Source organism: Bos indicus x Bos taurus, chromosome 14 (genome assembly GCF_003369695.1).
Source record: "Bos indicus x Bos taurus breed Angus x Brahman F1 hybrid chromosome 14, Bos_hybrid_MaternalHap_v2.0, whole genome shotgun sequence".
Taxonomy (NCBI): Eukaryota; Metazoa; Chordata; class Mammalia; order Artiodactyla; family Bovidae; genus Bos; species Bos indicus x Bos taurus.
This window is the reverse complement of record NC_040089.1, coordinates 64,866,891-64,886,205: the sequence shown is the minus strand read 5'-3', so window position 1 is coordinate 64,886,205 and position 19,315 is coordinate 64,866,891. Positions and strand designations below refer to the sequence as shown.

Sequence of the window (19,315 nt, the reverse complement as noted above, 5' to 3'; positions counted from 1 at the left end):
TTAGGTGTCTGTGGCTTTTATTCTAGTCTATGATGTGTTGTTATGAATGTAACTAAATTGTCTAAAAAGCATTCCCCAAACTCATCTTTTCCACATTACATTCTTTCTACATGATGATTTGCTTAACAGGACATAGGTCACCACCAAATAACGGTGGTCAGTACAGCCAGAAATTCTATCTGCAGATTTATGAAGAAAGAGCCAGTCATTCCAGCCCAGGAAATTTGCCTCTCTGTAGATTTTCTGAGATGATTTTGCAAGACTTAGAAAATTATAGATAACTATGAGAGACTTCTTTGTTCCCTTAGCCACCTGAAACCTGAAAACAAACCAGCTGAACAGAGCTGTGGTTTGATATGTTCAGTTGGTATGTAAATAGACATATTTTCTAACACCCTGTGGCTGTTCTTAATGGTAAATCGGAAAAGTATAAGGTTAAGAGTGATTGGCACTGAACTACTACTGTAAGTCGTCATTTCAGGCAAATTTGACATGACATGAAATAAGGAAAGAATCACAGTCAGTGTCAAAGCCATTCATGTTTCCTTCTAAGGGTATAAATCACCTGTGTGCCTGATTGCTTTCCTTTTGCATGTATGTCACTTTGGGACTGTAGTTTTGAGGTGGCCATTTGCAAGCATGATTGCCCCAGGAAGCTATACAGTTTGCTCATTTTTGCTGCATCAGATTTGAACATATATTTGAAATTCCAAATAGTCTTATGTGTTGTGAACAAAATTTAGCTGTATACCTAATGATAAAAGAAGAATTAATGCTTGCTGATTTTCAAGTTTATATGATTTTCAAGTCAAATCTTACCCATTTTTTAAAAATGATTTCTTCCAATGACCTGTCATCTCTTGTCAACTAGATTTTGTGTATGTTTGAAATATGACAGTTCACATTTTGTTTAATGATATGTGTTTTGTATTCAGTCATAATATTTTGGTAGAGAAGGGTAAAGAAGACTTTAAATGGAATCCTGAAAAGATGAAATATATCTTGTATACAGGTGAATTTTTATTATTTTTATATTTATAGTGACCTTTTATACATTGTTCATTTCTTGACCTCCAGGTGGTATACTCTGTCTCCACCCAGGATGGGAAAGTTGCCCTTCCTTAGGACACCTTGGGCCTGTTTTTATTACTGACTCCTTCCTTCATATTGGGCTTCTTGAGGGCATTTGTATGTTTATCTTTGCTCTCCAGTGCCTAACATAGTACTTAGTGAAAGCTGACTGTGACTGAGTGAAACTTTAAATGAAATAGAGTAAAAAAAAAAAAAAAATAGAGGAAGCTTAGCTTAATGTATTGAGACTGTCTCCTGAAAGGGAATTGCCAAAGTAAGGCCCTGCCTGCATATTTGTTGTAGTCTGGGTTCTGTATGCTGTTGTCATGATTGGTTTGGTAGATCTGTGAAGCCTCCTGAATGAACAGGCTGAAGACAAGGAGACCCTTGTAATATTTCTGCTAAGAGGATTAAACAGAGTATAGAAGCTGGTGAAAGTGTTAGTCACTCATTCATGTCTGACTCTTTGCTACCCCATGGACTGTAGACTGCCAGGCTCTGTCCATTGAATTCTCCAGATAAGAATACTAGAATGGGTAGCCTATCCCTTCTCCAGGGGAACTTCCGAACCCAGGGATTGAACCCAGGTCTCCCAAATTGCAGGCAGATTCTTTACAGCCTAAGCCTGCACAGAAGAGTTAGGGATTTACATAGGTACACAAGCTGGAGTTGTATACACACAGATATACACAGATAACTACAAGAAAAGGTACTGTTGTTAAGTGCCAGTAAGAAGAGTTTAAGTCGTGTGTCTTTGGGGAATTCTGAAGAGAAATCACTTCTAACTTTGATTATTAGAGAAGAGTTTTTTGTTTTGTTTCTCTAGAAAAAAGACAAAAAGTTTTGAAAGATGAATGAGATTTCAAGAAGCTCTGATGGAGACAAACTAATGACAGCTAAGGTGGTATGTGGTATAAAAGTAGGAGGTTAGGTTGAGGAGATAGGAAAGGGCCAGAATTGGAGCATAATTCTTTAGGAATGTTAATGGAATTTGTGCAGAATTTCATTTTCACCACATTGAGATTTCTTTCCTTAGGACATTTAATCCAGAATACCAGAGCTCAACCAAGGTTACTGTTTTGAAAACTGTATTGTACAGCCTGCCCTTTACACAGGGCTTGATTATATACAGGCTTGGTTTTTTAAATTCTTCATACTTTTTCTTCTTTTTTCTTCCAGCTATCTGCCTACAAATAATTCTTCTTCCCATCCTACCTCCATGCAGAGTTAAAATCACGAGTCACTCTTGAATACTTATTAGCAGTTCTATAAAAGATCTGGTGAAAAGATAGCATGGAGTTATGGACTTAAGCTTTGAAAAGATAAACTTTCCCATGGATAAATAGTTAAACCACATTAATTTGGACTGTAAAGATAGATTAAAATTTACCAGCAAAGTATGGAGTAATTCTGTGAAAATTTTTTTCTTAATCATACTTTAAATCATTCTGGCAATAGCGGTACTTAACTATTTATGTATTACTTGTTTGTAAGTTCTGTGAAGTCACGAACCACATCTCTCTTTCTTTCTGGCCATTTGATCCCTGGCTTGCCCTTAACATAGAAACAATACATGTTCGGTGAATAAATTAAGAATCGATCAGTTCAGTTCAGTCGCTCAGCGGTGTCTGACTCTTTGTGACCCCATGAACCGCAGCATACCAGGCCTCCCTGTCCATCACCAACTCCTGGAGTTTACCCACACTCATGTCCATTGTGTCAGTGATGCCATCCAGCTATCTCATTGTCTGTCGTCCCCTTCTCATCCTGCCCCCAGTCCCTCCCAGCATCAGGGTCTTTTCCAATGAATCAGCTCTCTGCATCAGGTGGCCAAAGTATTGGAGTGTCAGCTTCAACATCAGTCCCTCCAGTGAACACCCAGGACTGATCTGCTTTAGGATGGACTGGTTGGATCTCCTTGCAGTCCAAGGGACTTTCAAGAGCCTTCTCCAACACCACAGTTCAAAAGCATCCATTCTTCGGTGCTCAGTTTTCTTTATAGTCCAACTCTCACATCCATACTTGACTACTGGAAAAACCATAGCCTTGACTAGACAGACTTTTGTTGGCAAAGTAATGTCTTTCCTTTTTAATATGCTATCTGCTGCTGCTGCTAAGTCACTTCAGTCATGTCCGACTCTGTGCGACCCCATAGACGGCAGCCCACCAGGCTTCCCCGTCCCTGGGATTCTCCAGGCAAGAATACTGGAGTGGGTTGCCATTTCCTTCTCCAATGCATGAAAGTGAAAAGTGAAAGTGAAGTCGCTCAGTTGTGTCGGACTCTAGCGACCCCATGGACTCCAGCCCACCAGGCTCCTCTGTCTATGGGATTTTCCAGGTAAAAGTACTGGAGTGGGGTGCCATTGCCTCCTCCAAATATGCTGTCTAGGTTGGTCATAACTTTCCTTCTAAGGAGTAAGCGTCTTTTAATTTCATGGCTGCAATCACCATCCACAGTGATTTTGAAGCCCAGAAACATAAAGTCAGCCACTGTTTCCACTGTTTCCCCATCTATTTGCCATGAAGTGATGGGACCAGATGCCATGATCTTCATTTTCTGAATGTTGAGCTTTAAGCCAACTTGTTCACTCTCCTCTTTCACTTTCATCAAGAGGCTTTTTAGTTCCTCTTCACTTTATGCCATAAGGGTGGTATCATCTGCATATTTGAGATTATTGATATTTCTCCCGGCAATCTTGATTCCAGCTTGTGCTTCTTCCAGCTCAGCATTTCTCATGATACACTCTGCATATAAGTTAAATAAGCAAGGTGACAACATACAGCTTTGACGTACTCCTTTTTCTATTTTTTGGAAAATAGGAACTAGTCTGTTGTTCCATGTCCAGTTCTAACTGTTGCTTCCTGACCTGCATACAGGTTTCTCAAGAGGCAGGTCAGGTGGTCTGGTATTTCCATCTCTTTCAGAATTTTCCACAGTTTATTGTGATCCACAGAGTCAAAGGCTTTGGCATAGTCAGTAAAGCAGAAGTAGATGTTGTTCTGGAACTCTCTTGCTTTTTTAACAATCCAGCAGATGTTGGCAATTTGATCTCTAGTTCCTCTGCCCTTTCTAAAATTAAGAATACTTATAAGCTAATTAATCTCACTTGTACACATCCATTTACATATATGTATGATATGTGTGATACATATGAAACTGTATACTAAATAAAGTATGTGAACAAGTGAGTGAAAGTCATTCAGCCCTTTGAAAGTCGCAAAAAGTCACTGACTCTTTGCAACTCCATGGACTGTAGCCTGCCAGGCTCCTCTGTCCATGGAATTCTTGAAGTCAGAATACTGGGGTGGGTAGCTGTTCCTTCTCCAGATCCTCCCAACCCAGGGATCGAACCCAGGTCTCCCACACTGCAGGCAGATTCTTTACTGTCTGAGCCAAAAATACTGGAGTGGGTAGTCAATCCCTTCTCTAGGGGATCTTCTCGACCCAGGGATCGAACCTGGGTCCCCTGTATTGCAGGTGGAGTCTTTACCAGCTGAGCTACCAGGGAAGCCCTAAATAAACTATAAATATACTCAAAATTGTGAAGGGTTTGAGCTCTACCGCATTTGCAAGTTAACAGCTTAGCCTGCCAGAGTCCCTTGGATGCTTGTAGAACATATGGGAGTGCTGGATCAGAGGTGAAGGACAGTTTATTACCTACAACAGTGTGTCTGCATATGTGCCAGCTCTCCAAGCCTCTGTTCCCTTAAGGGTGATGAAGAGAGCCAGGTGATACTTAAACACATAGTGGGTTACATTACAAGATTGGAACCCTGAACTTGGGGAAACTGAATCCTTTGAAATGGGAGATTAGCATGCCTGCCCTTTGTAGAGAGACACTGTCTCTGTCTTCTGTAGCAGTTTGCTATGCATGTGAACTTGAAAAGATGATCTTGAGCAAAGATAATGCCTTTTTTCTAAGATATGTGGGAATGTGATAGACCTATGGAGGAGTATTTCTTAAGAGACGTATACTCTAAAGGGCCTCTATGAGGGCAACACTGTTCATCTAATCAAGGAATCAACAAACCATAGCCTGCCCATCAAATGCAGCCTACCACCTGATTTTGTAAATAAAAATTTATTGGAACACAGACATACTCATTTAGATATTGTTTACATACTGCAGTGTTGTTGTTCAGTTGCTAAGTCATACCTGACTCTTTGCAGCCCCATGGACTGCAGCACTCCCTGCCATCACCAATTCCCAGAGCTTGCTCAAACTCATGACCATAGAGGCAGCAATGCCATCCAACCATCTCATCCTCTTTCATCCTCTTCTCCTTCTGCCTTCTATCTTTCCCAGCATCAGGGTCTTTTCCAGTGAGTTCACTCTTCACATCAGGTGGCCAAAGTATTGGAGTTTCCGCTTCAGCATCAGTCCTTCCAATGAATATTCAGGGTTGGTTTCCTTTAGGATTGACTGATTTGATCTCCTTGCTGTCCACAGTCTTCTCCAGCACCACAGTTTGAAAGCATCAATTCTTTGGTGCTCATCTTTCTTTATAGTATCCGTACATGACTATCAGAAAAACCATAATTTTGAATGTACAGATCTCTGTCAGCAAAGTAATGTCTCTACTTTTTAATATGCTGTCTAGGTTGGTCATAGCTTTTCTTCCAAGGAGCAAGCGTCTTTTAATTTCATGGCTGCAGTCACTGTCTGCAATAATTTTGGAACCCTAGAAAAGGAGGTCTGTCAGTGTTTCCTTTTTTTCCCCATCTATTTGCCATGAAGTGATGGGATCCTACTAGTTTTTTGAATTTTGAGTTTTAAGCCAACTTTTTCGCTCTCCTCTTTCACCTTCATCAAGAGGCTCTTTAGTTCCTCTTTGCTTTCTGCCATTAGAGTGGTATCATCTGCATATCTGAAGTTATTGATACTTCTCCCGGAAATCTTGATCCCAGCTTGTGATTCATCCAGCCCCACATTTCACATGTACTCTACATATAAGTTAAATAAGCAGGGTGACAGTATACAGCCTTGACCTACTCCTTTCCCAATTTTAAACCAGTCTGTTGTTCTATGTCTGGTTCTAACTCTTGCTTCTTGACCTACACACAGGCTTCTCAACAGGCAGGTAAGGTGGTCTGTTATTCCCATTTCTTTCAGAATTTTTCACAGTTTGTTGTGATCCACCTGCTGCAGTAGGCAGTCAAGTAGTTGCCACACAGAACGTATCATGCAGAAAGCCTCCAGTGTTTGCCATCATCTGTTTAGCCTTTTATAGAACAGTTTTGTTGACCTCTTGATCTAAACATTTAACTTGATGACAAGCCTTCATAAGACATTTCAGGCTTGCTTTTGGTTCTAAACTATTTGTATTTTTTTTTTTTTCAGTTATTCTGTGATCCCAACTGGCTTCTTCCCAATTATTAAAGATTACTGTCTCTGTCAGAAAAGGAAATGGCAACCCACTCCAGTATTCTTGCTGAGAAAATCCCATGGACAAAGGAGCCTGGTGGCTTGTAGTTCATGAGGTTGCAAAGAGTCAGACATGACTGAATGAGCACACTCTGCACTATAGTTTTTCTTATTACAAAGGGCTGTTAAGAACAATTATCAATAATTACTGTATTCTTAACTCTTTTAGTTTTAAAAACAGTCTTATAGCAGAGTATCACTGTACAAGTATTTGGTTTGTAAGCATTGCTTATTTGTCAGGTTACATGCTTTCAAACCTGTGACACAACCAAGTAACTAACATATGGGAATCAATGTAAATAAGTGAATGAGCTCCCTGGGTTCTAGAATCCTACACTCCCAGCTCTGTAGCTTTTGATTGAGAACCTTAGCAAGTTGTTCAACCCTTCATTTTCCTCATCTGTAAAATGGGTATACTCTTCTAACTTAATTACCATTCAGATTGAATAAAATAATGAAAATATTGGCACACAGTATGCACTTTAAAATATAAACTCTCTTCCTAAAATGTAAAGTAAAAAATCAAGTCCTATATTTATATATACTTTAGAATTTTGAAGAGCTAGAGTAGTCTTATTCCTTATTCCTCCTTATTCCACATCTTCCGAATTTGTTACCAGTAAGAGTATTGAGGCTCAGATTAGTTATGTTACTTCAACTCAAGGTGACAAAACTAGTTTGCAACTGAATTTAGGTTAGAATTAAGTCCTCCTGAGTCCAGCTAGTCTGTTTCTTGGTTCTCTGTTCTTTGCAGCCAATTAAGCTGACTGTGCTCTTTTCCCCATGGGGGCCCAGTGTGCAGTGGCTGCAGACAGGAGCCTCCTGGGTAGTGTATGCAACCTGTTACCTGTATATGTTGCCCTAAGGGACCTTGGAAACAACTCTTTCTAGTGGGCATTCATGAGTGGCCTGCTGTCCCCAGTCTATCCCTGGGTTGGGAAGATCCCCTGGAGAAGGAAATGGCAACTACTCCAGTACCCTTGCCTGGAAAATCTCATGGACAAAGGAGCCTGGTAGGCTACAGTCCATGGGGTTGCAATGACTCGGATACGACTGAGAAACTTCACTTTCAGGTCAGAGTCCCAATTACTGTTCTTTACAATAGACCATGTACATTTGACTATTCCATACAGTGAGTGAAATACCTGAACAATTAGAGCTGAGACTAGAACACTATAGTGAGTTTACGGTTCGTAGCCTCATTAAAAGAAAACCATAAAATAGTAAAGTTGCCCTTGGTCCAAGTTAGTTTTGACTCAGAAGTTCTTAATATATTTTTATTATTTGTCTTTGTGGAAAATATTATATTGAAAGATGTCATATTACACACCTGCATTTGCTTGAAACTTGGTAGCTTGATAAATTGATAAGATAACTGGGTCATATGTTAAGTTTTTTGAAAAACCAACCCAAACATAGATCCTAATAAAAGAATGTTACACATTTCCTTTTAAAGGCTGAAAAAGTATTTCTCAGGACTCTTAAATTACCATATTCTGATACCAAGGGAAAATAAAATCTGGACTTAGAGTCTTGTTTGTACTTAGAGGGTTTTCCGGACAGGAAGGCAGTCTTGATACAATGCAGTAAGCCAGAATACCAGTGGGGCATTACAGGTGAAAAATCTGCAGCTGTACCCCTTCACCACGATGTATTACAACTGTATGCTGGAATATTTCCTGTACAGAAATGGGGTTTGGTTAACTTTGTTTCCCAAGAGTAGATCACATTAAAATGTTATAAAATCATGATTTCCTGCATTTGAATACTTGTGGTTTCTCAACTGGTTCCAATATTTTAAGTTTTTTTTTTTTTTTTGTATGACTTCTATTAGTTGAAGATGTATAGAAGCTTTTCTTTTCCTCCTTCAAAATCAACTAAATAGCAGATACATATAAAAACTGGTATTATAAGCTAAAAAATTTTTATATTACATATGTATTTGTATTTTATGTCATTATTAAATGATAGGTTTATATGTTGAAGTAGAAGCACAAAAAACTGACATACCATTATCAGGATACATTTTATTTTTAACGCAATTTTATTTTAATTAACTATTGAAAAGTATCTCTACTCAGGTGCTTTTGTTTTGTGTAATGAATATGTTTGTCTTCTTATGAATAATTGATTGTAGAAATATTCTTCATGTTTAAAAGGACAGTTAAGTCCAGTAATAATCATAAATAGAAACCACTTCTGTTTCTATAGAGGCAAAGCTGGTTTTTTAGCTTGCTATGGTTTTAATGTTTATATTGCTATTTATTTATCCTAATTTCTGTAATATATAAAAATTATTCTAATTTATGTAATAATACAGTGTATTATATATCATCTCTTTCAATCACCCATCAATCCACTATTTTTCTTTTCTTTTTCTCTTTTTTTTTGGTTGTGGTTCAATCCACTGTTTTATGCTTTGACCTCACATTCTGTATTTAACTATCCACTTACCTACTCTCTAGTCATCAATTTAAGTCTCTTTAATCTATCTGCCTCTGATTTTTCTAGTGCATTCCACACTGGGGAATATATTTGTTCTTTTCACCAAATATATTGACCTTATGATAAATGTAGTGTATCTTTTTACTTGCTTAATGAGATAAGATAACTTTCTGTTAAAAAAACAAGGGTTTCACAACAATTAACTGTTTCAAAAGTTATCAACTAGGAATGTTTCAGTTTGAAAAGCCCTTTTCCCACCCAGGGGTGTAGGTCAGAAAGAAAGTAATGCTCAAAATTCTCCAAGCCAGGCTTCAGCAATGCATGAACCATGAACTTCCAGATGTTCAAGCTGGTTTTAGAAAAGGCAGAGGAGCCAGAGATCAAATTGCCAACAGCCGCTGAATCATGGAAAAAGCAAGAGAGTTCCAGAAAAACATCTATTTCTGCTTTATTGACTATGCCAAAGCCTTTGACTGTGTGGATCACAATAAACTGGAAAATTCTGAAAGAGATGGGAATACCAGACCACCTGACCTGCCTCTTGAGAAACCTGTATGCAGGTCAGGAAGCAACAGTTAGAACTGGACATGGAACAACAGACTGGTTCCAAATAGGAAAAGGAGTATGTCAAGCTTGTACATTGTAACACTGCTTATTTAACTTCTATGCAGAGTACATCATGAGAAATGCTGGGCTGGAAGAAGCACAAGCTGGAATCAAGATTACCAGGAAAAATATCAATAACCTCAGATGACACCACCCTTACGGCAGAAAGTGAAGAGGAACCAAAAAGCCTCTTGATGAAAGAGGAGAGTGAAAAAGTTGGTTTAAAGCCCAACATTCAGAAAACGAAGATCATGGCATCTGGTCCCATCACTTCATGGGAAATAGATGGGGAAACAGTGGAAACAGTGTCAGAATTTATTTTCTTGGGCTCCAAAATCACTGCAGATGGTGACTGCAGCCATGAAATTAAAAGATGCTTACTCCTTGGAAGGAAAGTTATGACCAACCTAGACAGCATATTCAAAAGCAGAGACATTACTTTGCCAACAAAGGTTCGTCTAGTCAAGGCTATGGTTTTTCCAGTGGTCATGTATGGATGTGAGAGTTGAACTGTGAAGAAAGCTGACCGCCGAAGAATTGATGTTTTTGAACTGTGGTGTTGGAAAAGACTCTTGAGAGTCCCTTGGACTGCAAGGAGATCCAGCCAGTCCATTCTAAAGCAGATCAGTCCTGGGTGTTCTTTGGAAGGAATGATGCTAAAGCTGAAACTCCAGTACTTTGGCCACCTCATGCGAAGAGTTGACTCATTGGACAAGACTCTGATGCTGGGAGGGATAGGGGGCAGGAGAAGAAGCGGACGACAGAGGATGAGATGGGTGGATGGCATCATCGACTCGATGGACATGAGTTTGGGCGAACTCCGGGAGTTGGTGATGGACAGGGAGTCCTGGCGTGTTGCGATTCATGGGGTCACAAAGAATCGGACGCGACTGAGCGACTGAACTGAAATGAACTGATACTTGAGGCAGTAGATAGCAGAAAACTTGTAAGCTGAACAAAAGGCTCAACAGGAAGAACCAGGGGATGAGATGTCCATACAGACTTCAAAAGTTCCAGCAGATTCCTGGGAAACTAGGAGGATTTGTCCAAGCTCAGGTCTATGCACTTAACCCAGGCTCTGCACATGCCAAGAATGACCTAAGAAGGCCTGTGCTCTCACCTCTGGATGACCTTAAGGCTCTGTATAAGCAGGAAAGGAAGGTCAAGGCAGAGTTGAAGGCATTCCTTAACAGGCACACACACCCACTTGGAGGAGATTAGATGTGCTTATTGTTTCCAGGCCTTTAAGGAAGTCTCTGTCTAATCATTAACTGATCATTAAGCTCACCAAGTAGAGATTTCAGTGGCCACATGACAAAAAGACTTTTTAGAATTAATTCATAAATGTTGGTAACAACAAAATGAGTACAAATAATGACAAGCCCTGGAGGAAGAGAATCTGATTTCCACAGTTGCCATTATTTATTAATAATATAATAATAGTAAAATAGTTAATAATATTCATTGATATAAAATTTTCTATCATTTAAAATGCCCAGTTTCCAACAAAGAAGTATGCACTCTGCAAAGAAACAAGAAAGTATGCCCCATATACAGAGGAAGAAAACAATCAGTAGTAACTGTCCCTCAGACGCCCAGATATCGTCCTTACTAGACAAAGACTTGAACTGTCTATTTTGAGCATGTTCAAAAAAGCCTAAAGAAAGCCTTGTATAAAGGACTAAAGAGAAATATGAGAATGATGTCTCCCAAAATAGAGAGTATCAATTTTAAAATAAAAGATAGAAATTGTAAATAAAAAAATGAAATCCCAGAATTGAAAAGTGTAAGTGAAACGAAAAGTTTGCTGGAGGGGCTCAATAACAAGATTTGAGCAGGCAGAAGAAAGAAGCAGTAAGTTTAAAGATAAGTCCACTGAGGTGATTGAGTGTAGAGAACAGAAAGAAAAAAGGATGAAAACAAATGACCAGAGCCTTAGAGACTGTGGAATACCATCAAGTTTATCAATATGTGTATGATGGGAGGCCTGGAAGGAAAAGAGAAAGGAGAATAAAGACTGTTTGAAAATCTAATGGCCAAACACTTCCCAAATTTAATTTAAAACATGAGTCTACACATCCAGGAAATTTAGTAAACTTAGACAAACTCAAAGATTTCTGTACCAAACAAACCTTGACTGCAACTGAAGAGAAGTGACTTATCACATATAAGGAATCTCACTAAGATTAACAGCTGATTTCTCATCAGCAACCGTGAGACCAGAGGAAGAGGGATAACATATTCAAAGTGCTGAAAGTAAAAGACGGCTAAAGAGAAAATGATTGCCGAATTAAGTAACTATAAACAACTTGGATAAATTGTAAGGGTCAAAATGTATTCTGCATTCAGATTTCTTTCTAAGAATCCACTGTAAAGAAACTGCAACTGGAAATTGTAAATGATTCATTATAGGGTCTGTTTTTCTTCTTTAACCTAAAGGTAATTAGTTTAAAGAGCAAAGGATTTATAGGCAAAAGGTCTGCCACTGACTAAGTGTATAACCTTGAACATATTACCTAACTTCTCTAAGCTACAGTTCACTTATCTGTAAAATGGGAATAATGTATTCCTCGCTAAGATAATATACAAAAAGAAAAACCTTTGTAAATTGTAAAAGGTTATTTTTCTACTACATCTTCCATCAGTATTTTTATTACTGGGGCTTCTGTGGTAGCTCAGACAGTAAAGAATCTGCTCACAATGTGGGAGACCTAAGTTTGATCCCTGGGTTGGGAAGATCCCCTGGAGAAGGAAATGGTAACCTACTTCAGAATTCTTACCTGGAAAATTCCATGGATGGAGGAGCCTGGAGGGCTACAGTCCATGGGGTCACAGAATTGGACATGACTGAGTGACTAACATACTACCAAAATTGTGAGTAATGATGGGAAAAGCAAACAGTTTTAGCCCTATTATGCTTTCCTGTTAATTGGTATCCCAGGAAATCTGGATATGTGGTGGAAGGAATGATTAAGATAGTATCCTCTGTTGTAACCAAGCCTTAATAACTTACTCCTGAATGGCAGCTCCAGCTTTGTGCTCACTAACCAGTCCTACACAGTCAGCTAAGCTCTCTATCTTGTTGTAAGATAATGGAAAGGACAGTTGAATCAGATTGATAGATTACTTCACTTGCTAATACTACCATCTCTTTAATATGTACATAATTACAGGGAATGCACTTCCTCTGTATCCTTTTCTTAGGTTGACTGGTGGCACTGAGTGGGCAAAGGGACAATGAATGGCCCAGCTTTAGCAACCCCTGGACAAAGAATTCAGAACTGTTTATCTACGAGGACAGATGGGTAGTTGCTACACTGCTGATAGTCCTGGCAGTACTATTAAGTAATAAAAAACAAATTAAGTGCCAAAATATTCTTTGTACCAAAAATATTTTTAAATGGCCAACACACATGCAAATCTTCCCAAGTTAGCCATCAAATGGAAACAAATCGTGGAATCATATTTTAAATGCAAGAATACATGTGCTTTTACCAACTGGCAGATATACAACCTAAAATATATTTCTATGCAAAGACCACATATGCTTAGAGTACAGTTTATTATGTATGGCTGGCTAATTTTTTAGGTCCTGTCAAATAATGGATAGGAAAACAAAATGTAATAAAAATATATATAATCTTGACAGTCATTTGAAATGTACCATGTGTTACATATGCAATGTTTTCCAGTGAAACCAATTTACTCGTTCCCACTTCCCATGACTCAGTACTAGATATTTAGGCTCTCTAAACTATTTTTTGGCAACCAAACGTTCTTGGAATAGTCATCTTTCCTTCAAGTTATTCAGTGCAAGCATTAATAATAAATCCTCAGTTTTGATATGTAACTAAAGATCATTCACATCATCTCTTTCAAAGCTAAAAGTACAAAATAAAGCTGTTTTAAATAGATCACACAAAATAGACCACAGATTTATTCCTGAGAATAGTTGTTGTTTAGTCACTAAGTTGTGTCCAACTCTTTTGCAACCCTATGGACTGTATACCCTTCCAGACTCTTCTGTCCATGGGAATTTCCAGGCAAGAATATAAGAGTGGGTTGCCATTTCCTTCTCCAGGAGATCTTCTCAACCCAGGCATCGAACCCGCATCCCCTGCATTGGCAGGCAGATTCTTTACCCCTGAGCCACCAGGGAATAATTGCTGCCATATGAAGCACAGTGTGACCACATTAGATTTTTAGTTTAATTATGTTACTTCTAACCTGGAGATTAGCAGTGTCTACTTCCAGCTGAATGGTAAAGGAAGATTAGTAAGCAAATGAAAAGTTTGGTAAAATTGGATGTGATCACAAAATAATTTGAAAGGAGAGCTCAATATATAAAATAAGACCTTTTTAGAGTAGAAAACTGTAAACAAAAAAAAAATTGTTTTTTCAGCACCTATCTTCATTTGTAAATTTTAAAATTATTTATTGAACATATACCATGTGCAGACTCTGTGCCGTGAGTTTATTGGAGAAATAGCTAGAGTTCATTAAGAACACACAGAATGCAACCAGGCCTCAGGAAGGAGCAATAGGCTACTCCTGAAGTCATAACCATTGTCCCTACCTCCTAAATGAGATCTCACTTCCAACACATGCCTCACTTCTCTCTTTCCTACTCACTCCCTGAACTGAGATTTCTCCCCCACTTGTCTGGATTCTTGTCTTGTCAAGAATCCCTTAAAAGAAATGGAGTAGCCATCATAGTCAACAAAAGAGTCTGAAATGCAGTACTTGGATGCAGTCTCAAAAATGACAGAGTGATCTCTGTTCTTTTCCAAGGCAAACCATTCAGTATCACGGTAATCCAAGTCTGTGCTGAAGAAGCTGAAGTTGAACAGTTCTATGAAGACCTACAAGACCTTCTAGAATTAACACCCAAAAAAGATGTCCTTTTTGTTACAGGGGACTGGAATGCAAAAGTAGGAAGTCAGGAAACACCTGGAGTAACAGACAAATTTGGCCGTGGAGTACAGAATGAAGCAGGGCAAAATAGAGTTCTGCCAAGAGAACGCACTGCTCATAGCAAATCCCTCTTCCAAAAACATAAGGACATCACCAGATGGCCAACACTGAAATCAGATTGATTATATTATTTGCAGCCAAAGATAGAGAAACTCTATACAGTCAGCAAAAACAAGACTGGGAGCTGACTCTGAAACAGATCATGAACTCATTATTGCCAAATTCAAACTTAAAGAAAGTAGGGAAAACCACTAGATCATTCAGGTATGACCTAAATCAAATCCCTAACAATTATACAGTGGAAATGAGAAATAGATTTAAGGGACTAGATCTGATGGAGTGCCTGATGAATTGTGAGCAGAGGTTCATGACATTGTACAGGAGAGAGGGAGCAAGACCATCCCCAAGATAAAGAAATGGAAAAAAGCAAAATGGCTGTCTGAGGAGGCCTTACAAATAGCTGTGAAAAGAAGAGAAGCAAAAAGCAAAGGAGAAAAGGAAAGATATACCCATTTGAATGCAGAGTTCCAAAGAATAGCAAGGAAAGTTAAGAAAGCCTTCCTCAGTGATCAGTGCAGAGAAATAGAGGAAAACAATAGAATGGGAAAGACTAGAGATCTCTTCAAGAAAATTAGAGATACCAGGGGAATATTTCATGCAAAGATGGGCTCAATAAAGGACAGAAATGGTACGGACCTAATAGAAGCAGAAGATACTAAGAAGAGGTGGCAAGAATACACAGAAGAACTGTACAAAAAAGATCTTCATGACCCAGATAATCACAATGGTGTGATCAGTCACCTAGAGCCAGACATCCTGGAATGTGAAGTCAAGTGGGCCTTAGGAAGGATCACTACAAACAAAGCTAGTAGAGGTGATGGAATTCCAGTTGAGCTATTTCAAATCCTGAAAGATGATGCTGTGAAAGTGCTGCACTCAATATGTCAGCAAATTTGGAAACCTCAGCAGTGGCCACAGAACTGGAAAAGGTCAGTTTTCATTCCAATCCCTAAGAAAGGCAATGCCAAAGAACGCTCAAACTACTGCATAATTGCACTCATTTCACATGCTAGTAAAGTAATGCTCAAAAATTCTCCAAGCCAGGCTTCAACAATACATGAACCATGAACTTCCAGATGTTCAAGCTGGTTTTAGAAAAGGCAGAGGAGCCAGAGATCAAATTGCCAACATCTGCTGGATCATGGAAAAAGCAAGAGAGTTCCAGAAAAAACATCTATTTCTGCTTTATTGACTATGCCAAAGCCTTTGACTGTGTGGATCACAGTAAACTGTGGAAAATTCTGAAAGAGATGGGAATACCAGACCACCTGACCTGCCTCTTGAGAAATCTGTATGCAGATCAGGAAGCAACAGTTAGAACTGGACATGGAACAACAGACTGGTTCCAAATAGGAAAAGGAGTCTGTCAAGGCTGTATATTGTCACCCTGCTTATTTAACTTCTATGCAGAGTACATCATGAGAAACGCTGGGCTGGAAGAATCACAAGCTGGAATCAAGATTGCTGAGAGAAATATCAATAACCTCAGATATGCAGATGACACCACCCTTATGGCAGAAAGTGAAGAGGAACTAAAGAGAATCTTGATGAAAGTGAAAGAGGAGAGTGAAAAAGTTGTCTAAAAGCTCAACATTCAGAAAATGAAGATCATGGCATCTGGTCCCATCACTTCATGGCAAATAAATGGAGAAACAGTGGAAACAGTGGCAGACTAATTTGGGGGCCTCCAAAATCACTGCTTTTGAACTGTGGTGTTGGAGAAGACTCTTGAGAGTCCCTTGGACTGCAAGGAGATCCAACCAGTCCATTCTGAAGGAGATCAGTCCTGGGTGTTCATTGGAAGGACTGATGCTAAAGCTGAAACTCCACTACTTTGGCCACCTCATGCGAAGAGTTGACTCATTGGACAAGACTCTGATGCTGGGAGGGATTGGGGGCAGGAAGAGAAGGGGATGACAGAGGAGGAGATGGCTGGATGGCATCACCGACTCGATGGACATGAGTTTGAGTTAACTCTGGGAGTTGGTGATGGACAGGGAGGCCTGGCGTGCTGCGATTCATGGGGTCACAAAGAATCGAACACGACTGAGCAACTGAACTGCACTGAAAATCACTGTGAATGGTGACTGCAGCCATGAAATAAAAAGACACTTACTCCTTGGAAGGAAAGTTATGACCAACCTCGATAGCATATTAAAAAGCAGAGACATTACTTTGCCAACTACAGTCCGTCTAGTCAAGCTATAGTTTTTCCAGTGGTCATGTATGGATGTGAGAGTTGGACTATAAAGAAAGCTGAGTGCCGAAGAATTGATGCTTTTGAACTGTGGTGTTGGAGAAGACTCTTGAGAGTCCTTTGGACTGCAAGGAGATCCAACCAGTCCATCCTAAAGGAGATCAGTCCTGAGTATTCATTGGAAGGACTGATGTTAAAGCTGAAACTCCAATACTTTGGCCACCTGATGCAAAGAGCTAACTCATTTGAAAAAACCCTGATGCTATGAAAGATTGAAGGCAAGACGATAAGAGGAGCACAGAGGATGAGATCGTTGGATGGCATCACCGCCTCAGTGAACATGAGTTTGGGTAAACTCCAGGAGTTGGTGATAGACAGGGAGGCCTGACGTGCTGCAATCCATGGGGTCGCAAAGAGTCAGACATGACTGAGCTGCTGAACTGAACTGACTGTCTGGAGACTGATTTGTATCCCTTTTTTCCTGCTCTTCCCAAACCACCTCCTTCCTCTGCTTCCCAGACTTTTCCATTGAGCCCTTTGCAACACTTGCTCAATGACTAGTGAACTTTCATAAACCTCGGCCTCATCTTCAAGAATTTCCTCTCCTCCTCCTTTAATGAAATTCTGCTGTCCTCTGGGACTCTGTACACCACTGTAACCCCCTGATGTGTAAGCAGTTTATTCTCCCACATCACTTTTGCCTCGGGCTCAGGAGATAAAGTGATCTGCTGTTCACCTGTGCCACATGCCTGCACTCTTCTCCCCTCCTGTAAAAACCTCCTTCTTCTTGGATACTTGTGGCACCAAATTGTATCCTCCTCACCCCTCTCTGTTGTAGCCACCTGCTAACTATTTGGTCATTCTCCCTCATCCTCAGAAGTCTTCAGCCCGTGGTGTCTGGCCTTTTTCTTCACAGCTGTCAGCATCCATGTAAAAGACCCAGCCAGACCCCAGCTTGAGCTCCTCACTCTAGTGCTCTCCTCTTCTGCTCCATCTAAGTACTCACTCCCACACACCAGCCCTGGAACTTGTCAACATCCCAAACTGCCCCTCCTCCTAAATCATTCATTCCAGCATCCTAATCTTACTAGCAATCTTTCCGTCTCTCCAGTCTGCTCGCTTGGCAAACCCCACTACCATCATTCATTAAACTTTAATGTATAGAAACTTAACAGTCTCTGCTTTCTTGCTATCCATCAGCTTGCTCTGTTCTCACATCTCTTTCTAAACAGTTTATATTCTTAATTCATCATTTAAAACACCTTCTTGAGAATAAGTACTATAAGCTTCTTTGCTGTCTTTCCATTGCATTCTCTTGATGAAAGGTTAAGGCTGGTTGAATCTACAGCTATGTATCAACATAGTTAACTCCCTCTCCTTCATTCTAGAAGAGCCAACTCCGTACTCAGGATTTCCACTTAGATGGCTCATTGGTGCCTCCAACTCAGCTTGTCCAAAAATGAACTTAGGTTCTCCCCTCCTCCACCCAATACGTACCACAAACCTACTCCCCAACAGGATACATCAGTCTTACTTATACCAGTAAATGACATCAGCACCCATACAGTTGCTTGGTCCAGAAACCTGGTAGTCATCCTTAACTCTTCCCTCTCCAGTATCTAATCAGTCAGCAAGTTTTTATGTCTCAAGAATCTTCCACATTCACCAACCATACCATAAGCCTTCTAGTTTGTAGCATAGACCACTGTCCTAACCTCTTATTATCTGTTCATGTTCTTGCTTACCTCATTCTCTTCTAACACATTCTCTACACAGTATCCAGAAGCTTTTAAAAATATAAATTTGACTTTAAGCATTGTTCCTTCAAAGTTACCTCATAGGCATTAAGATAAAGTCCAGAATCCTTATCATGGACTAAAATAATTTTGTTTTTATTACTTACTTTTCACCAATGCGGGAACTAAGACTTGGAGTCATTAAATAAGGTGCTCAAGGTCTCAGAGTGGTGATTAAGGGTTGTGGCCAGAATTTTATCCAATGAAATACCAAGATTTTTTTTCTTTTTATGATGAAGAAATTTAAAAAATGACGATTATATTTATATGGTTTATAAATTTGTGGCTCAATATGTATTTTAGTAGACAGTTGACTAAAATTACCTTTAAAATGTTTAATTGTACTGAGTATTGTTGTCAGCTTTTCTTTTGAGGTTTTCAAGACAAAAATGTTCTTAAAATGGTGGAAAGGATTCATATATGACTTTTGTAAATGTACTTATAGACACACAATTTTAAATATTTTCAACAGAGTTTCATTTGGAAGTTTCATTTATTAATACCCCTTTATTAACCAAGGAAAATCCTGACGAACACACAACACATATTTTAGGATGTGTGTCTATAGAAGTTCTCTACTGTTTTCTAATTTTGAGAGTAGCCTGGAATGTTGCGATTGAAGTATATAACCACAGAGCCAGCCTCACACAAAATTGTAAACAAAATAAAATTTTTCTTTGGCTTTCTTCCAAATCTCTCTTTGTGAACTTTCGCAGTTTCTCTTTCCCCAAGCCCCAGTG

At 39.4% G+C, this 19,315-nt stretch overlaps 1 protein-coding gene and 1 non-coding gene across 10 annotated transcripts in view; both read left to right on the top strand.

Annotated features, from left to right (window-relative positions):
• Positions 1-19,315, top strand: part of VPS13B (vacuolar protein sorting 13 homolog B) — an 806,600-nt gene that overhangs the window by 671,599 nt on the left and 115,686 nt on the right. The gene's annotated exons all lie outside the window — the stretch shown is intronic.
• On the top strand, positions 7,246-7,380 carry LOC113904549. Its single transcript, XR_003514567.1, has one exon. It is a non-coding gene; the product is annotated as a small nucleolar RNA SNORA70 (small nucleolar RNA).